This window comes from Chiloscyllium plagiosum, unplaced genomic scaffold (assembly GCF_037043375.1).
Source record: "Chiloscyllium plagiosum isolate Xiang-an unplaced genomic scaffold, Cpla_swu_hap1 HiC_scaffold_14, whole genome shotgun sequence".
In the NCBI taxonomy this organism is placed as follows: domain Eukaryota; kingdom Metazoa; phylum Chordata; class Chondrichthyes; order Orectolobiformes; family Hemiscylliidae; genus Chiloscyllium; species Chiloscyllium plagiosum.
In genome coordinates, this window is record NW_028270152.1 from 12,471,352 (window position 1) to 12,488,780 (window position 17,429).

General features: G+C 50.5%; 4 non-coding genes across 4 annotated transcripts; all 4 read left to right on the plus strand.

The window, feature by feature from the left end:
* The first annotated feature begins 10,498 nt into the window (after positions 1-10,498).
* Positions 10,499-10,571, plus strand: trnaf-gaa (transfer RNA phenylalanine (anticodon GAA)). Its single transcript has one exon. It is a non-coding gene; the product is annotated as a tRNA-Phe (tRNA).
* A 3,689-nt stretch (positions 10,572-14,260) lies between these two features.
* On the plus strand, positions 14,261-14,333 carry trnaf-gaa (transfer RNA phenylalanine (anticodon GAA)). Its single transcript has one exon. It is a non-coding gene; the product is annotated as a tRNA-Phe (tRNA).
* A 1,189-nt stretch (positions 14,334-15,522) lies between these two features.
* On the plus strand, positions 15,523-15,595 carry trnaf-gaa (transfer RNA phenylalanine (anticodon GAA)). The gene has a single exon. It is a non-coding gene; the product is annotated as a tRNA-Phe (tRNA).
* A 1,189-nt stretch (positions 15,596-16,784) lies between these two features.
* Positions 16,785-16,857, plus strand: trnaf-gaa (transfer RNA phenylalanine (anticodon GAA)). Its single transcript has one exon. It is a non-coding gene; the product is annotated as a tRNA-Phe (tRNA).
* Positions 16,858-17,429: the final 572 nt, after the last annotated feature.

The window sequence follows — 17,429 nt, forward strand, 5'->3', positions numbered from 1 at the left end:
GTTCCGGTGCATCGGGTTGCTTGCAAAGCAGCTTAGACTGATACTGACCATTTGCAGACGGATGGCATCACGTGCAGCATTTCGAGAGGTAGAGGAGAGATGGGGTGAAGCTGGCGAGACATGTTGACGGTGAACGGAGCACGACGTGGAACTTGTCGAGGACTGGAGGGACCAGTTCCTCGTTGTGCATTTGACGAGCGAGTTGACCAGAGCCAAGCAGTCAATTTCAGAAATGATTGTGCAGAATGAACGACAGTGTAGATATAGACGGTATAAAGAGGCAGCGGCCGAAGCGAACTGTCCGCCGAGAAAACAGGGTGGGAAATTTTGCCGGAAGAAGTTGATGTTGTGAGGAGATTTGGAACAAATACGCTGGGCAAATCCCAAGTGAATGTGGCCGCGAGCAAAGTGCCTGAGCGCGCTGAGCTGGCAGCAGCTGCCGAAATAGCTCAGTTGGGAGAGCGTTAGACTGAAGATCTAAAGGTCCCTGGTTCAATCCCCGGTTTCGGCAAGTGCAGGACTGCTTGCGCGCTCCCTCCTTTGTTTAGCTGTGATGGAGGCGAGTGAATAAATGTGAAGCTCTGCACCTTTCCTTGCTGGCGAAAGGGTGGTTTGGATTGCTTCTCACCCTCCTTCTGCATGGTGCTCCTGCAGCGATGCTGTGCCTTTTGCTTCCAGTCTCATGGCACATTTCTTCTCATTGGCTCCGTAACGAGCATTCCAAAACAGTCAAATAATCAAATGGACAAACCCTCAATCCTGCACCAATTCAAATTCTCCTACTGTTCATTGACCAACATCTGCGAACGCACAAAACAGTCTTTGAGTCAGCAACGCGTACATGGTGGCCTTTGCACTCTCTCTATCAAACACTCCCTCGCTCATAAGCTTGCTGACGGCCAGCTGTTCCAGCTTGCAAAAACTGGTGATCCCTGATCGCAATGGAAAGGTTGCAGGAGAGATGCTGACATGCGCATGGCCGCCTGACTTTAGGTTGATTTGAGCGTTCCAGAGGTGCGCCTCAGGAAATCGCTTTGGACTGTCCTTGTTTTCGACACAAGCGGTCACTTCAGAAATGATCGTGCAGAATGACGATGGAAAAGTATTCACAAACAGACTCGGTCGGGTAAACAGTCAGTGACTTGCATGCCGCTTTGGAGATGGTTGCAGAGAACTTGGGAATCCTCAAGCCTGCAGAGTAATAACTGAAGGTTTTAACAGTGGACGGACTGAAGCCGGAGCAGAGGCGATTTGTTCAAATTGTTCCGGTGCATCGGGTTGCTTGCAAAGCAGCTTAGACTGATACTGACCATTTGCAGACGGATGGCATCACGTGCAGCATTTCGAGAGGTAGAGGGGAGATGGGGTGAAGCTGGCGAGACATGTTGACGGTGAACGGAGCACGACGTGGAACTTGTCGAGGACTGGAGGGACCAGTTCCTCGTTGTGCATTTGACGAGCGAGTTGACCAGAGCCAAGCAGTCAATTTCAGAAATGATTGTGCAGAATGAACGACAGTGTAGATATAGACGGTATAAAGAGGCAGCGGCCGAAGCGAACTGTCCGCCGAGAAAACAGGGTGGGAAATTTTGCCGGAAGAAGTTGATGTTGTGAGGAGATTTGGAACAAATACGCTGGGCAAATCCCAAGTGAATGTGGCCGCGAGCAAAGTGCCTGAGCGTGCTGAGCTGGCAGCAGCTGCTGAAATAGCTCAGTTGGGAGAGCGTTAGACTGAAGATCTAAAGGTCCCTGGTTCAATCCCCGGTTCCGGCAAGTGCAGGACTGCTTGCGCGCTCCCTCCTTTGTTTAGCTGTGATGGAGGCGAGTGAATAAATGTGAAGCTCTGCACCTTTCCTTGCTGGCGAAAGGGTGGTTTGGATTGCTTCTCACCCTCCTTCTGCATGGTGCTCCTGCAGCGATGCTGTGCCTTTTGCTTCCAGTCTCATGGCACATTTCTTCTCATTGGCTCCGTAACGAGCATTCCAAAACAGTCAAATAATCAAATGGACAAACCCTCAATCCTGCACCAATTCAAATTCTCCTACTGTTCATTGACCAACATCTGCGAACGCACAAAACAGTCTTTGAGTCAGCAACGCGTACATGGTGGCCTTTGCACTCTCTCTATCAAACACTTCCTCGCTCATAAGCTTGCTGACGGCCAGCTGTTCCAGCTTGCAAAAACTGGTGATCCCTGATCGCAATGGAAAGGTTGCAGGAGAGATGCTGACATGCGCATGGCCGCCTGACTTTAGGTTGATTTGAGCGTTCCAGAGGTGCGCCTCAGGAAATCGCTTTGGACTGTCCTTGTTTTCGACACAAGCGGTCACTTCAGAAATGATCGTGCAGAATGACGATGGAAAAGTATTCACAAACAGACTCGGTCGGGTAAACAGTCAGTGACTTGCATGCCGCTTTGGAGATGGTTGCAGAGAACTTGGGAATCCTCAAGCCTGCAGAGTAATAACTGAAGGTTTTAACAGTGGACGGACTGAAGCCGGAGCAGAGGCGATTTGTTCAAATTGTTCCGGTGCATCGGGTTGCTTGCAAAGCAGCTTAGACTGATACTGACCATTTGCAGACGGATGGCATCACGTGCAGCATTTCGAGAGGTAGAGGAGAGATGGGGTGAAGCTGGCGAGACATGTTGACGGTGAACGGAGCACGACGTGGAACTTGTCGAGGACTGGAGGGACCAGTTCCTCGTTGTGCATTTGACGAGCGAGTTGACCAGAGCCAAGCAGTCAATTTCAGAAATGATTGTGCAGAATGAACGACAGTGTAGATATAGACGGTATAAAGAGGCAGCGGCCGAAGCGAACTGTCCGCCGAGAAAACAGGGTGGGAAATTTTGCCGGAAGAAGTTGATGTTGTGAGGAGATTTGGAACAAATACGCTGGGCAAATCCCAAGTGAATGTGGCCGCGAGCAAAGTGCCTGAGCGCGCTGAGCTGGCAGCAGCTGCCGAAATAGCTCAGTTGGGAGAGCGTTAGACTGAAGATCTAAAGGTCCCTGGTTCAATCCCCGGTTTCGGCAAGTGCAGGACTGCTTGCGCGCTCCCTCCTTTGTTTAGCTGTGATGGAGGCGAGTGAATAAATGTGAAGCTCTGCACCTTTCCTTGCTGGCGAAAGGGTGGTTTGGATTGCTTCTCACCCTCCTTCTGCATGGTGCTCCTGCAGCGATGCTGTGCCTTTTGCTTCCAGTCTCATGGCACATTTCTTCTCATTGGCTCCGTAACGAGCATTCCAAAACAGTCAAATAATCAAATGGACAAACCCTCAATCCTGCACCAATTCAAATTCTCCTACTGTTCATTGACCGACATCTGCGAACGCACAAAACAGTCTTTGAGTCAGCAACGCGTACATGGTGGCCTTTGCACTCTCTCTATCAAACACTCCCTCGCTCATAAGCTTGCTGACGGCCAGCTGTTCCAGCTTGCAAAAACTGGTGATCCCTGATCGCAATGGAAAGGTTGCAGGAGAGATGCTGACATGCGCATGGCCGCCTGACTTTAGGTTGATTTGAGCGTTCCAGAGGTGCGCCTCAGGAAATCGCTTTGGACTGTCCTTGTTTTCGACACAAGCGGTCACTTCAGAAATGATCGTGCAGAATGACGATGGAAAAGTATTCACAAACAGACTCGGTCGGGTAAACAGTCAGTGACTTGCATGCCGCTTTGGAGATGGTTGCAGAGAACTTGGGAATCCTCAAGCCTGCAGAGTAATAACTGAAGGTTTTAACAGTGGACGGACTGAAGCCGGAGCAGAGGCGATTTGTTCAAATTGTTCCGGTGCATCGGGTTGCTTGCAAAGCAGCTTAGACTGATACTGACCATTTGCAGACGGATGGCATCACGTGCAGCATTTCGAGAGGTAGAGGAGAGATGGGGTGAAGCTGGCGAGACATGTTGACGGTGAACGGAGCACGACGTGGAACTTGTCGAGGACTGGAGGGACCAGTTCCTCGTTGTGCATTTGACGAGCGAGTTGACCAGAGCCAAGCAGTCAATTTCAGAAATGATTGTGCAGAATGAACGACAGTGTAGATATAGACGGTATAAAGAGGCAGCGGCCGAAGCGAACTGTCCGCCGAGAAAACAGGGTGGGAAATTTTGCCGGAAGAAGTTGATGTTGTGAGGAGATTTGGAACAAATACGCTGGGCAAATCCCAAGTGAATGTGGCCGCGAGCAAAGTGCCTGAGCGCGCTGAGCTGGCAGCAGCTGCTGAAATAGCTCAGTTGGGAGAGCGTTAGACTGAAGATCTAAAGGTCCCTGGTTCAATCCCCGGTTCCGGCAAGTGCAGGACTGCTTGCGCGCTCCCTCCTTTGTTTAGCTGTGATGGAGACGAGTGAATAAATGTGAAGCTCTGCACCTTTCCTTGCTGGCGAAAGGGTGGTTTGGATTGCTTCTCACCCTCCTTCTGCATGGTGCTCCTGCAGCGATGCTGTGCCTTTTGCTTCCAGTCTCATGGCACATTTCTTCTCATTGGCTCCGTAACGAGCATTCCAAAACAGTCAAATAATCAAATGGACAAACCCTCAATCCTGCACCAATTCAAATTCTCCTACTGTTCATTGACCAACATCTGCGAACGCACAAAACAGTCTTTGAGTCAGCAACGCGTACATGGTGGCCTTTGCACTCTCTCTATCAAACACTTCCTCGCTCATAAGCTTGCTGACGGCCAGCTGTTCCAGCTTGCAAAAACTGGTGATCCCTGATCGCAATGGAAAGGTTGCAGGAGAGATGCTGACATGCGCATGGCCGCCTGACTTTAGGTTGATTTGAGCGTTCCAGAGGTGCGCCTCAGGAAATCGCTTTGGACTGTCCTTGTTTTCGACACAAGCGGTCACTTCAGAAATGATCGTGCAGAATGACGATGGAAAAGTATTCACAAACAGACTCGGTCGGGTAAACAGTCAGTGACTTGCATGCCGCTTTGGAGATGGTTGCAGAGAACTTGGGAATCCTCAAGCCTGCAGAGTAATAACTGAAGGTTTTAACAGTGGACGGACTGAAGCCGGAGCAGAGGCGATTTGTTCAAATTGTTCCGGTGCATCGGGTTGCTTGCAAAGCAGCTTAGACTGATACTGACCATTTGCAGACGGATGGCATCACGTGCAGCATTTCGAGAGGTAGAGGAGAGATGGGGTGAAGCTGGCGAGACATGTTGACGGTGAACGGAGCACGACGTGGAACTTGTCGAGGACTGGAGGGACCAGTTCCTCGTTGTGCATTTGACGAGCGAGTTGACCAGAGCCAAGCAGTCAATTTCAGAAATGATTGTGCAGAATGAACGACAGTGTAGATATAGACGGTATAAAGAGGCAGCGGCCGAAGCGAACTGTCCGCCGAGAAAACAGGGTGGGAAATTTTGCCGGAAGAAGTTGATGTTGTGAGGAGATTTGGAACAAATACGCTGGGCAAATCCCAAGTGAATGTGGCCGCGAGCAAAGTGCCTGAGCGCGCAGATGCCGAAATAGCTCAGTTGGGAGAGCGTTAGACTGAAGATCTAAAGGTCCCTGGTTCAATCCCCGGTTTCGGCAAGTGCAGGACTGCTTGCGCGCTCCCTCCTTTGTTTAGCTGTGATGGAGGCGAGTGAATAAATGTGAAGCTCTGCACCTTTCCTTGCTGGCGAAAGGGTGGTTTGGATTGCTTCTCACCCTCCTTCTGCATGGTGCTCCTGCAGCGATGCTGTGCCTTTTGCTTCCAGTCTCATGGCACATTTCTTCTCATTGGCTCCGTAACGAGCATTCCAAAACAGTCAAATAATCAAATGGACAAACCCTCAATCCTGCACCAATTCAAATTCTCCTACTGTTCATTGACCGACATCTGCGAACGCACAAAACAGTCTTTGAGTCAGCAACGCGTACATGGTGGCCTTTGCACTCTCTCTATCAAACACTCCCTCGCTCATAAGCTTGCTGACGGCCAGCTGTTCCAGCTTGCAAAAACTGGTGATCCCTGATCGCAATGGAAAGGTTGCAGGAGAGATGCTGACATGCGCATGGCCGCCTGACTTTAGGTTGATTTGAGCGTTCCAGAGGTGCGCCTCAGGAAATCGCTTTGGACTGTCCTTGTTTTCGACACAAGCGGTCACTTCAGAAATGATCGTGCAGAATGACGATGGAAAAGTATTCACAAACAGACTCGGTCGGGTAAACAGTCAGTGACTTGCATGCCGCTTTGGAGATGGTTGCAGAGAACTTGGGAATCCTCAAGCCTGCAGAGTAATAACTGAAGGTTTTAACAGTGGACGGACTGAAGCCGGAGCAGAGGCGATTTGTTCAAATTGTTCCGGTGCATCGGGTTGCTTGCAAAGCAGCTTAGACTGATACTGACCATTTGCAGACGGATGGCATCACGTGCAGCATTTCGAGAGGTAGAGGAGAGATGGGGTGAAGCTGGCGAGACATGTTGACGGTGAACGGAGCACGACGTGGAACTTGTCGAGGACTGGAGGGACCAGTTCCTCGTTGTGCATTTGACGAGCGAGTTGACCAGAGCCAAGCAGTCAATTTCAGAAATGATTGTGCAGAATGAACGACAGTGTAGATATAGACGGTATAAAGAGGCAGCGGCCGAAGCGAACTGTCCGCCGAGAAAACAGGGTGGGAAATTTTGCCGGAAGAAGTTGATGTTGTGAGGAGATTTGGAACAAATACGCTGGGCAAATCCCAAGTGAATGTGGCCGCGAGCAAAGTGCCTGAGCGCGCTAAGCTGGCAGCAGCTGCTGAAATAGCTCAGTTGGGAGAGCGTTAGACTGAAGATCTAAAGGTCCCTGGTTCAATCCCCGGTTCCGGCAAGTGCAGGACTGCTTGCGCGCTCCCTCCTTTGTTTAGCTGTGATGGAGGCGAGTGAATAAATGTGAAGCTCTGCACCTTTCCTTGCTGGCGAAAGGGTGGTTTGGATTGCTTCTCACCCTCCTTCTGCATGGTGCTCCTGCAGCGATGCTGTGCCTTTTGCTTCCAGTCTCATGGCACATTTCTTCTCATTGGCTCCGTAACGAGCATTCCAAAACAGTCAAATAATCAAATGGACAAACCCTCAATCCTGCACCAATTCAAATTCTCCTACTGTTCATTGACCAACATCTGCGAATGCACAAAACAGTCTTTGAGTCAGCAACGCGTACATGGTGGCCTTTGCACTCTCTCTATCAAACACTTCCTCGCTCATAAGCTTGCTGACGGCCAGCTGTTCCAGCTTGCAAAAACTGGTGATCCCTGATCGCAATGGAAAGGTTGCAGGAGAGATGCTGACATGCGCATGGCCGCCTGACTTTAGGTTGATTTGAGCGTTCCAGAGGTGCGCCTCAGGAAATCGCTTTGGACTGTCCTTGTTTTCGACACAAGCGGTCACTTCAGAAATGATCGTGCAGAATGACGATGGAAAAGTATTCACAAACAGACTCGGTCGGGTAAACAGTCAGTGACTTGCATGCCGCTTTGGAGATGGTTGCAGAGAACTTGGGAATCCTCAAGCCTGCAGAGTAATAACTGAAGGTTTTAACAGTGGACGGACTGAAGCCGGAGCAGAGGCGATTTGTTCAAATTGTTCCGGTGCATCGGGTTGCTTGCAAAGCAGCTTAGACTGATACTGACCATTTGCAGACGGATGGCATCACGTGCAGCATTTCGAGAGGTAGAGGAGAGATGGGGTGAAGCTGGCGAGACATGTTGACGGTGAACGGAGCACGACGTGGAACTTGTCGAGGACTGGAGGGACCAGTTCCTCGTTGTGCATTTGACGAGCGAGTTGACCAGAGCCAAGCAGTCAACTTCAGAAATGATTGTGCAGAATGAACGACAGTGTAGATATAGACGGTATAAAGAGGCAGCGGCCGAAGCGAACTGTCCGCCGAGAAAACAGGGTGGGAAATTTTGCCGGAAGAAGTTGATGTTGTGAGGAGATTTGGAACAAATACGCTGGGCAAATCCCAAGTGAATGTGGCCGCGAGCAAAGTGCCTGAGCGCGCTGAGCTGGCAGCAGCTGCCGAAATAGCTCAGTTGGGAGAGCGTTAGACTGAAGATCTAAAGGTCCCGGGTTTCGGCAAGTGCAGGACTGCTTGCGCGCTCCCTCCTTTGTTTAGCTGTGATGGAGGCGAGTGAATAAATGTGAAGCTCTGCACCTTTCCTTGCTGGCGAAAGGGTGGTTTGGATTGCTTCTCACCCTCCTTCTGCATGGTGCTCCTGCAGCGATGCTGTGCCTTTTGCTTCCAGTCTCATGGCACATTTCTTCTCATTGGCTCCGTAACGAGCATTCCAAAACAGTCAAATAATCAAATGGACAAACCCTCAATCCTGCACCAATTCAAATTCTCCTACTGTTCATTGACCAACATCTGCGAACGCACAAAACAGTCTTTGAGTCAGCAACGCGTACATGGTGGCCTTTGCACTCTCTCTATCAAACACTTCCTCGCTCATAAGCTTGCTGACGGCCAGCTGTTCCAGCTTGCAAAAACTGGTGATCCCTGATCGCAATGGAAAGGTTGCAGGAGAGATGCTGACATGCGCATGGCCGCCTGACTTTAGGTTGATTTGAGCGTTCCAGAGGTGCGCCTCAGGAAATCGCTTTGGACTGTCCTTGTTTTCGACACAAGCGGTCACTTCAGAAATGATCGTGCAGAATGACGATGGAAAAGTATTCACAAACAGACTCGGTCGGGTAAACAGTCAGTGACTTGCATGCCGCTTTGGAGATGGTTGCAGAGAACTTGGGAATCCTCAAGCCTGCAGAGTAATAACTGAAGGTTTTAACAGTGGACGGACTGAAGCCGGAGCAGAGGCGATTTGTTCAAATTGTTCCGGTGCATCGGGTTGCTTGCAAAGCAGCTTAGACTGATACTGACCATTTGCAGACGGATGGCATCACGTGCAGCATTTCGAGAGGTAGAGGAGAGATGGGGTGAAGCTGGCGAGACATGTTGACGGTGAACGGAGCACGACGTGGAACTTGTCGAGGACTGGAGGGACCAGTTCCTCGTTGTGCATTTGACGAGCGAGTTGACCAGAGCCAAGCAGTCAACTTCAGAAATGATTGTGCAGAATGAACGACAGTGTAGATATAGACGGTATAAAGAGGCAGCGGCCGAAGCGAACTGTCCGCCGAGAAAACAGGGTGGGAAATTTTGCCGGAAGAAGTTGATGTTGTGAGGAGATTTGGAACAAATACGCTGGGCAAATCCCAAGTGAATGTGGTCGCGAGCAAAGTGCCTGAGCGCGCTGAGCTGGCAGCAGCTGCCGAAATAGCTCAGTTGGGAGAGCGTTAGACTGAAGATCTAAAGGTCCCGGGTTTCGGCAAGTGCAGGACTGCTTGCGCGCTCCCTCCTTTGTTTAGCTGTGATGGAGGCGAGTGAATAAATGTGAAGCTCTGCACCTTTCCTTGCTGGCGAAAGGGTGGTTTGGATTGCTTCTCACCCTCCTTCTGCATGGTGCTCCTGCAGCGATGCTGTGCCTTTTGCTTCCAGTCTCATGGCACATTTCTTCTCATTGGCTCCGTAACGAGCATTCCAAAACAGTCAAATAATCAAATGGACAAACCCTCAATCCTGCACCAATTCAAATTCTCCTACTGTTCATTGACCGACATCTGCGAACGCACAAAACAGTCTTTGAGTCAGCAACGCGTACATGGTGGCCTTTGCACTCTCTCTATCAAACACTCCCTCGCTCATAAGCTTGCTGACGGCCAGCTGTTCCAGCTTGCAAAAACTGGTGATCCCTGATCGCAATGGAAAGGTTGCAGGAGAGATGCTGACATGCGCATGGCCGCCTGACTTTAGGTTGATTTGAGCGTTCCAGAGGTGCGCCTCAGGAAATCGCTTTGGACTGTCCTTGTTTTCGACACAAGCGGTCACTTCAGAAATGATCGTGCAGAATGACGATGGAAAAGTATTCACAAACAGACTCGGTCGGGTAAACAGTCAGTGACTTGCATGCCGCTTTGGAGATGGTTGCAGAGAACTTGGGAATCCTCAAGCCTGCAGAGTAATAACTGAAGGTTTTAACAGTGGACGGACTGAAGCCGGAGCAGAGGCGATTTGTTCAAATTGTTCCGGTGCATCGGGTTGCTTGCAAAGCAGCTTAGACTGATACTGACCATTTGCAGACGGATGGCATCACGTGCAGCATTTCGAGAGGTAGAGGAGAGATGGGGTGAAGCTGGCGAGACATGTTGACGGTGAACGGAGCACGACGTGGAACTTGTCGAGGACTGGAGGGACCAGTTCCTCGTTGTGCATTTGACGAGCGAGTTGACCAGAGCCAAGCAGTCAACTTCAGAAATGATTGTGCAGAATGAACGACAGTGTAGATATAGACGGTATAAAGAGGCAGCGGCCGAAGCGAACTGTCCGCCGAGAAAACAGGGTGGGAAATTTTGCCGGAAGAAGTTGATGTTGTGAGGAGATTTGGAACAAATACGCTGGGCAAATCCCAAGTGAATGTGGCCGCGAGCAAAGTGCCTGAGCGCGCTGAGCTGGCAGCAGCTGCCGAAATAGCTCAGTTGGGAGAGCGTTAGACTGAAGATCTAAAGGTCCCTGGTTCAATCCCCGGTTTCGGCAAGTGCAGGACTGCTTGCGCGCTCCCTCCTTTGTTTAGCTGTGATGGAGGCGAGTGAGTAAATGTGAAGCTCTGCACCTTTCCTTGCTGGCGAAAGGGTGGTTTGGATTGCTTCTCACCCTCCTTCTGCATGGTGCTCCTGCAGCGATGCTGTGCCTTTTGCTTCCAGTCTCATGGCACATTTCTTCTCATTGGCTCCGTAACGAGCATTCCAAAACAGTCAAATAATCAAATGGACAAACCCTCAATCCTGCACCAATTCAAATTCTCCTACTGTTCATTGACCAACATCTGCGAACGCACAAAACAGTCTTTGAGTCAGCAACGCGTACATGGTGGCCTTTGCACTCTCTCTATCAAACACTCCCTCGCTCATAAGCTTGCTGACGGCCAGCTGTTCCAGCTTGCAAAAACTGGTGATCCCTGATCGCAATGGAAAGGTTGCAGGAGAGATGCTGACATGCGCATGGCCGCCTGACTTTAGGTTGATTTGAGCGTTCCAGAGGTGCGCCTCAGGAAATCGCTTTGGACTGTCCTTGTTTTCGACACAAGCGGTCACTTCAGAAATGATCGTGCAGAATGACGATGGAAAAGTATTCACAAACAGACTCGGTCGGGTAAACAGTCAGTGACTTGCATGCCGCTTTGGAGATGGTTGCAGAGAACTTGGGAATCCTCAAGCCTGCAGAGTAATAACTGAAGGTTTTAACAGTGGACGGACTGAAGCCGGAGCAGAGGCGATTTGTTCAAATTGTTCCGGTGCATCGGGTTGCTTGCAAAGCAGCTTAGACTGATACTGACCATTTGCAGACGGATGGCATCACGTGCAGCATTTCGAGAGGTAGAGGAGAGATGGGGTGAAGCTGGCGAGACATGTTGACGGTGAACGGAGCACGACGTGGAACTTGTCGAGGACTGGAGGGACCAGTTCCTCGTTGTGCATTTGACGAGCGAGTTGACCAGAGCCAAGCAGTCAACTTCAGAAATGATTGTGCAGAATGAACGACAGTGTAGATATAGACGGTATAAAGAGGCAGCGGCCGAAGCGAACTGTCCGCCGAGAAAACAGGGTGGGAAATTTTGCCGGAAGAAGTTGATGTTGTGAGGAGATTTGGAACAAATATGCTGGGCAAATCCCAAGTGAATGTGGCCGCGAGCAAAGTGCCTGAGCGCGCTGAGCTGGCAGCAGCTGCCGAAATAGCTCAGTTGGGAGAGCGTTAGACTGAAGATCTAAAGGTCCCGGGTTTCGGCAAGTGCAGGACTGCTTGCGCGCTCCCTCCTTTGTTTAGCTGTGATGGAGGCGAGTGAATAAATGTGAAGCTCTGCACCTTTCCTTGCTGGCGAAAGGGTGGTTTGGATTGCTTCTCACCCTCCTTCTGCATGGTGCTCCTGCAGCGATGCTGTGCCTTTTGCTTCCAGTCTCATGGCACATTTCTTCTCATTGGCTCCGTAACGAGCATTCCAAAACAGTCAAATAATCAAATGGACAAACCCTCAATCCTGCACCAATTCAAATTCTCCTACTGTTCATTGACCAACATCTGCGAACGCACAAAACAGTCTTTGAGTCAGCAACGCGTACATGGTGGCCTTTGCACTCTCTCTATCAAACACTTCCTCGCTCATAAGCTTGCTGACGGCCAGCTGTTCCAGCTTGCAAAAACTGGTGATCCCTGATCGCAATGGAAAGGTTGCAGGAGAGATGCTGACATGCGCATGGCCGCCTGACTTTAGGTTGATTTGAGCGTTCCAGAGGTGCGCCTCAGGAAATCGCTTTGGACTGTCCTTGTTTTCGACACAAGCGGTCACTTCAGAAATGATCGTGCAGAATGACGATGGAAAAGTATTCACAAACAGACTCGGTCGGGTAAACAGTCAGTGACTTGCATGCCGCTTTGGAGATGGTTGCAGAGAACTTGGGAATCCTCAAGCCTGCAGAGTAATAACTGAAGGTTTTAACAGTGGACGGACTGAAGCCGGAGCAGAGGCGATTTGTTCAAATTGTTCCGGTGCATCGGGTTGCTTGCAAAGCAGCTTAGACTGATACTGACCATTTGCAGACGGATGGCATCACGTGCAGCATTTCGAGAGGTAGAGGAGAGATGGGGTGAAGCTGGCGAGACATGTTGACGGTGAACGGAGCACGACGTGGAACTTGTCGAGGACTGGAGGGACCAGTTCCTCGTTGTGCATTTGACGAGCGAGTTGACCAGAGCCAAGCAGTCAACTTCAGAAATGATTGTGCAGAATGAACGACAGTGTAGATATAGACGGTATAAAGAGGCAGCGGCCGAAGCGAACTGTCCGCCGAGAAAACAGGGTGGGAAATTTTGCCGGAAGAAGTTGATGTTGTGAGGAGATTTGGAACAAATACGCTGGGCAAATCCCAAGTGAATGTGGTCGCGAGCAAAGTGCCTGAGCGCGCTGAGCTGGCAGCAGCTGCCGAAATAGCTCAGTTGGGAGAGCGTTAGACTGAAGATCTAAAGGTCCCGGGTTTCGGCAAGTGCAGGACTGCTTGCGCGCTCCCTCCTTTGTTTAGCTGTGATGGAGGCGAGTGAATAAATGTGAAGCTCTGCACCTTTCCTTGCTGGCGAAAGGGTGGTTTGGATTGCTTCTCACCCTCCTTCTGCATGGTGCTCCTGCAGCGATGCTGTGCCTTTTGCTTCCAGTCTCATGGCACATTTCTTCTCATTGGCTCCGTAACGAGCATTCCAAAACAGTCAAATAATCAAATGGACAAACCCTCAATCCTGCACCAATTCAAATTCTCCTACTGTTCATTGACCGACATCTGCGAACGCACAAAACAGTCTTTGAGTCAGCAACGCGTACATGGTGGCCTTTGCACTCTCTCTATCAAACACTCCCTCGCTCATAAGCTTGCTGACGGCCAGCTGTTCCAGCTTGCAAAAACTGGTGATCCCTGATCGCAATGGAAAGGTTGCAGGAGAGATGCTGACATGCGCATGGCCGCCTGACTTTAGGTTGATTTGAGCGTTCCAGAGGTGCGCCTCAGGAAATCGCTTTGGACTGTCCTTGTTTTCGACACAAGTGGTCACTTCAGAAATGATCGTGCAGAATGACGATGGAAAAGTATTCACAAACAGACTCGGTCGGGTAAACAGTCAGTGACTTGCATGCCGCTTTGGAGATGGTTGCAGAGAACTTGGGAATCCTCAAGCCTGCAGAGTAATAACTGAAGGTTTTAACAGTGGACGGACTGAAGCCGGAGCAGAGGCGATTTGTTCAAATTGTTCCGGTGCATCGGGTTGCTTGCAAAGCAGCTTAGACTGATACTGACCATTTGCAGACGGATGGCATCACGTGCAGCATTTCGAGAGGTAGAGGAGAGATGGGGTGAAGCTGGCGAGACATGTTGACGGTGAACGGAGCACGACGTGGAACTTGTCGAGGACTGGAGGGACCAGTTCCTCGTTGTGCATTTGACGAGCGAGTTGACCAGAGCCAAGCAGTCAACTTCAGAAATGATTGTGCAGAATGAACGACAGTGTAGATATAGACGGTATAAAGAGGCAGCGGCCGAAGCGAACTGTCCGCCGAGAAAACAGGGTGGGAAATTTTGCCGGAAGAAGTTGATGTTGTGAGGAGATTTGGAACAAATACGCTGGGCAAATCCCAAGTGAATGTGGCCGCGAGCAAAGTGCCTGAGCGCGCTGAGCTGGCAGCAGCTGCCGAAATAGCTCAGTTGGGAGAGCGTTAGACTGAAGATCTAAAGGTCCCTGGTTCAATCCCCGGTTTCGGCAAGTGCAGGACTGCTTGCGCGCTCCCTCCTTTGTTTAGCTGTGATGGAGGCGAGTGAGTAAATGTGAAGCTCTGCACCTTTCCTTGCTGGCGAAAGGGTGGTTTGGATTGCTTCTCACCCTCCTTCTGCATGGTGCTCCTGCAGCGATGCTGTGCCTTTTGCTTCCAGTCTCATGGCACATTTCTTCTCATTGGCTCCGTAACGAGCATTCCAAAACAGTCAAATAATCAAATGGACAAACCCTCAATCCTGCACCAATTCAAATTCTCCTACTGTTCATTGACCAACATCTGCGAACGCACAAAACAGTCTTTGAGTCAGCAACGCGTACATGGTGGCCTTTGCACTCTCTCTATCAAACACTCCCTCGCTCATAAGCTTGCTGACGGCCAGCTGTTCCAGCTTGCAAAAACTGGTGATCCCTGATCGCAATGGAAAGGTTGCAGGAGAGATGCTGACATGCGCATGGCCGCCTGACTTTAGGTTGATTTGAGCGTTCCAGAGGTGCGCCTCAGGAAATCGCTTTGGACTGTCCTTGTTTTCGACACAAGCGGTCACTTCAGAAATGATCGTGCAGAATGACGATGGAAAAGTATTCACAAACAGACTCGGTCGGGTAAACAGTCAGTGACTTGCATGCCGCTTTGGAGATGGTTGCAGAGAACTTGGGAATCCTCAAGCCTGCAGAGTAATAACTGAAGGTTTTAACAGTGGACGGACTGAAGCCGGAGCAGAGGCGATTTGTTCAAATTGTTCCGGTGCATCGGGTTGCTTGCAAAGCAGCTTAGACTGATACTGACCATTTGCAGACGGATGGCATCACGTGCAGCATTTCGAGAGGTAGAGGAGAGATGGGGTGAAGCTGGCGAGACATGTTGACGGTGAACGGAGCACGACGTGGAACTTGTCGAGGACTGGAGGGACCAGTTCCTCGTTGTGCATTTGACGAGCGAGTTGACCAGAGCCAAGCAGTCAACTTCAGAAATGATTGTGCAGAATGAACGACAGTGTAGATATAGACGGTATAAAGAGGCAGCGGCCGAAGCGAACTGTCCGCCGAGAAAACAGGGTGGGAAATTTTGCCGGAAGAAGTTGATGTTGTGAGGAGATTTGGAACAAATACGCTGGGCAAATCCCAAGTGAATGTGGCCGCGAGCAAAGTGCCTGAGCGCGCTGAGCTGGCAGCAGCTGCCGAAATAGCTCAGTTGGGAGAGCGTTAGACTGAAGATCTAAAGGTCCCTGGTTCGATCCCGGGTTTCGGCAAGTGCAGGACGGCTTGCGCGCTCCCTCCTTTGTTTAGCTGTGATGGAGGCGAGTGAGTAAATGTGAAGCTCTGCACCTTTCCTTGCTGGCGCAAGGGTGGTTTGGATTGCTTCTCACCCTCCTTCTGCATGGTGCTCCTGCAGCGATGCTGTGCCTTTTGCTTCCAGTCTCATGGCACATTTCTTCTCATTGGCTCCGTAACGAGCATTCCAAAACAGTCAAATAATCAAATGGACAAACCCTCAATCCTGCACCAATTCAAATTCTCCTACTGTTCATTGACCAACATCTGCGAACGCACAAAACAGTCTTTGAGTCAGCAACGCGTACATGGTGGCCTTTGCACTCTCTCTATCAAACACTCCCTCGCTCATAAGCTTGCTGACGGCCAGCTGTTCCAGCTTGCAAAAACTGGTGATCCCTGATCGCAATGGAAAGGTTGCAGGAGAGATGCTGACATGCGCATGGCCGCCTGACTTTAGGTTGATTTGAGCGTTCCAGAGGTGCGCCTCAGGAAATCGCTTTGGACTGTCCTTGTTTTCGACACAAGCGGTCACTTCAGAAATGATCGTGCAGAATGACGATGGAAAAGTATTCACAAACAGACTCGGTCGGGTAAACAGTCAGTGACTTGCATGCCGCTTTGGAGATGGTTGCAGAGAACTTGGGAATCCTCAAGCCTGCAGAGTAATAACTGAAGGTTTTAACAGTGGACGGACTGAAGCCGGAGCAGAGGCGATTTGTTCAAATTGTTCCGGTGCATCGGGTTGCTTGCAAAGCAGCTTAGACTGATACTGACCATTTGCAGACGGATGGCATCACGTGCAGCATTTCGAGAGGTAGAGGAGAGATGGGGTGAAGCTGGCGAGACATGTTGACGGTGAACGGAGCACGACGTGGAACTTGTCGAGGACTGGAGGGACCAGTTCCTCGTTGTGCATTTGACGAGCGAGTTGACCAGAGCCAAGCAGTCAACTTCAGAAATGATTGTGCAGAATGAACGACAGTGTAGATATAGACGGTATAAAGAGGCAGCGGCCGAAGCGAACTGTCCGCCGAGAAAACAGGGTGGGAAATTTTGCCGGAAGAAGTTGATGTTGTGAGGAGATTTGGAACAAATACGCTGGGCAAATCCCAAGTGAATGTGGCCGCGAGCAAAGTGCCTGAGCGCGCTGAGCTGGCAGCAGCTGCCGAAATAGCTCAGTTGGGAGAGCGTTAGACTGAAGATCTAAAGGTCCCTGGTTCGATCCCGGGTTTCGGCAAGTGCAGGACTGCTTGCGCGCTCCCTCCTTTGTTTAGCTGTGATGGAGGCGAGTGAGTAAATGTGAAGCTCTGCACCTTTCCTTGCTGGCGCAAGGGTGGTTTGGATTGCTTCTCACCCTCCTTCTGCATGGTGCTCCTGCAGCGATGCTGTGCCTTTTGCTTCCAGTCTCATGGCACATTTCTTCTCATTGGCTCCGTAACGAGCATTCCAAAACAGTCAAATAATCAAATGGACAAACCCTCAATCCTGCACCAATTCAAATTCTCCTACTGTTCATTGACCAACATCTGCGAACGCACAAAACAGTCTTTGAGTCAGCAACGCGTACATGGTGGCCTTTGCACTCTCTCTATCAAACACTCCCTCGCTCATAAGCTTGCTGACGGCCAGCTGTTCCAGCTTGCAAAAACTGGTGATCCCTGATCGCAATGGAAAGGTTGCAGGAGAGATGCTGACATGCGCATGGCCGCCTGACTTTAGGTTGATTTGAGCGTTCCAGAGGTGCGCCTCAGGAAATCGCTTTGGACTGTCCTTGTTTTCGACACAAGCGGTCACTTCAGAAATGATCGT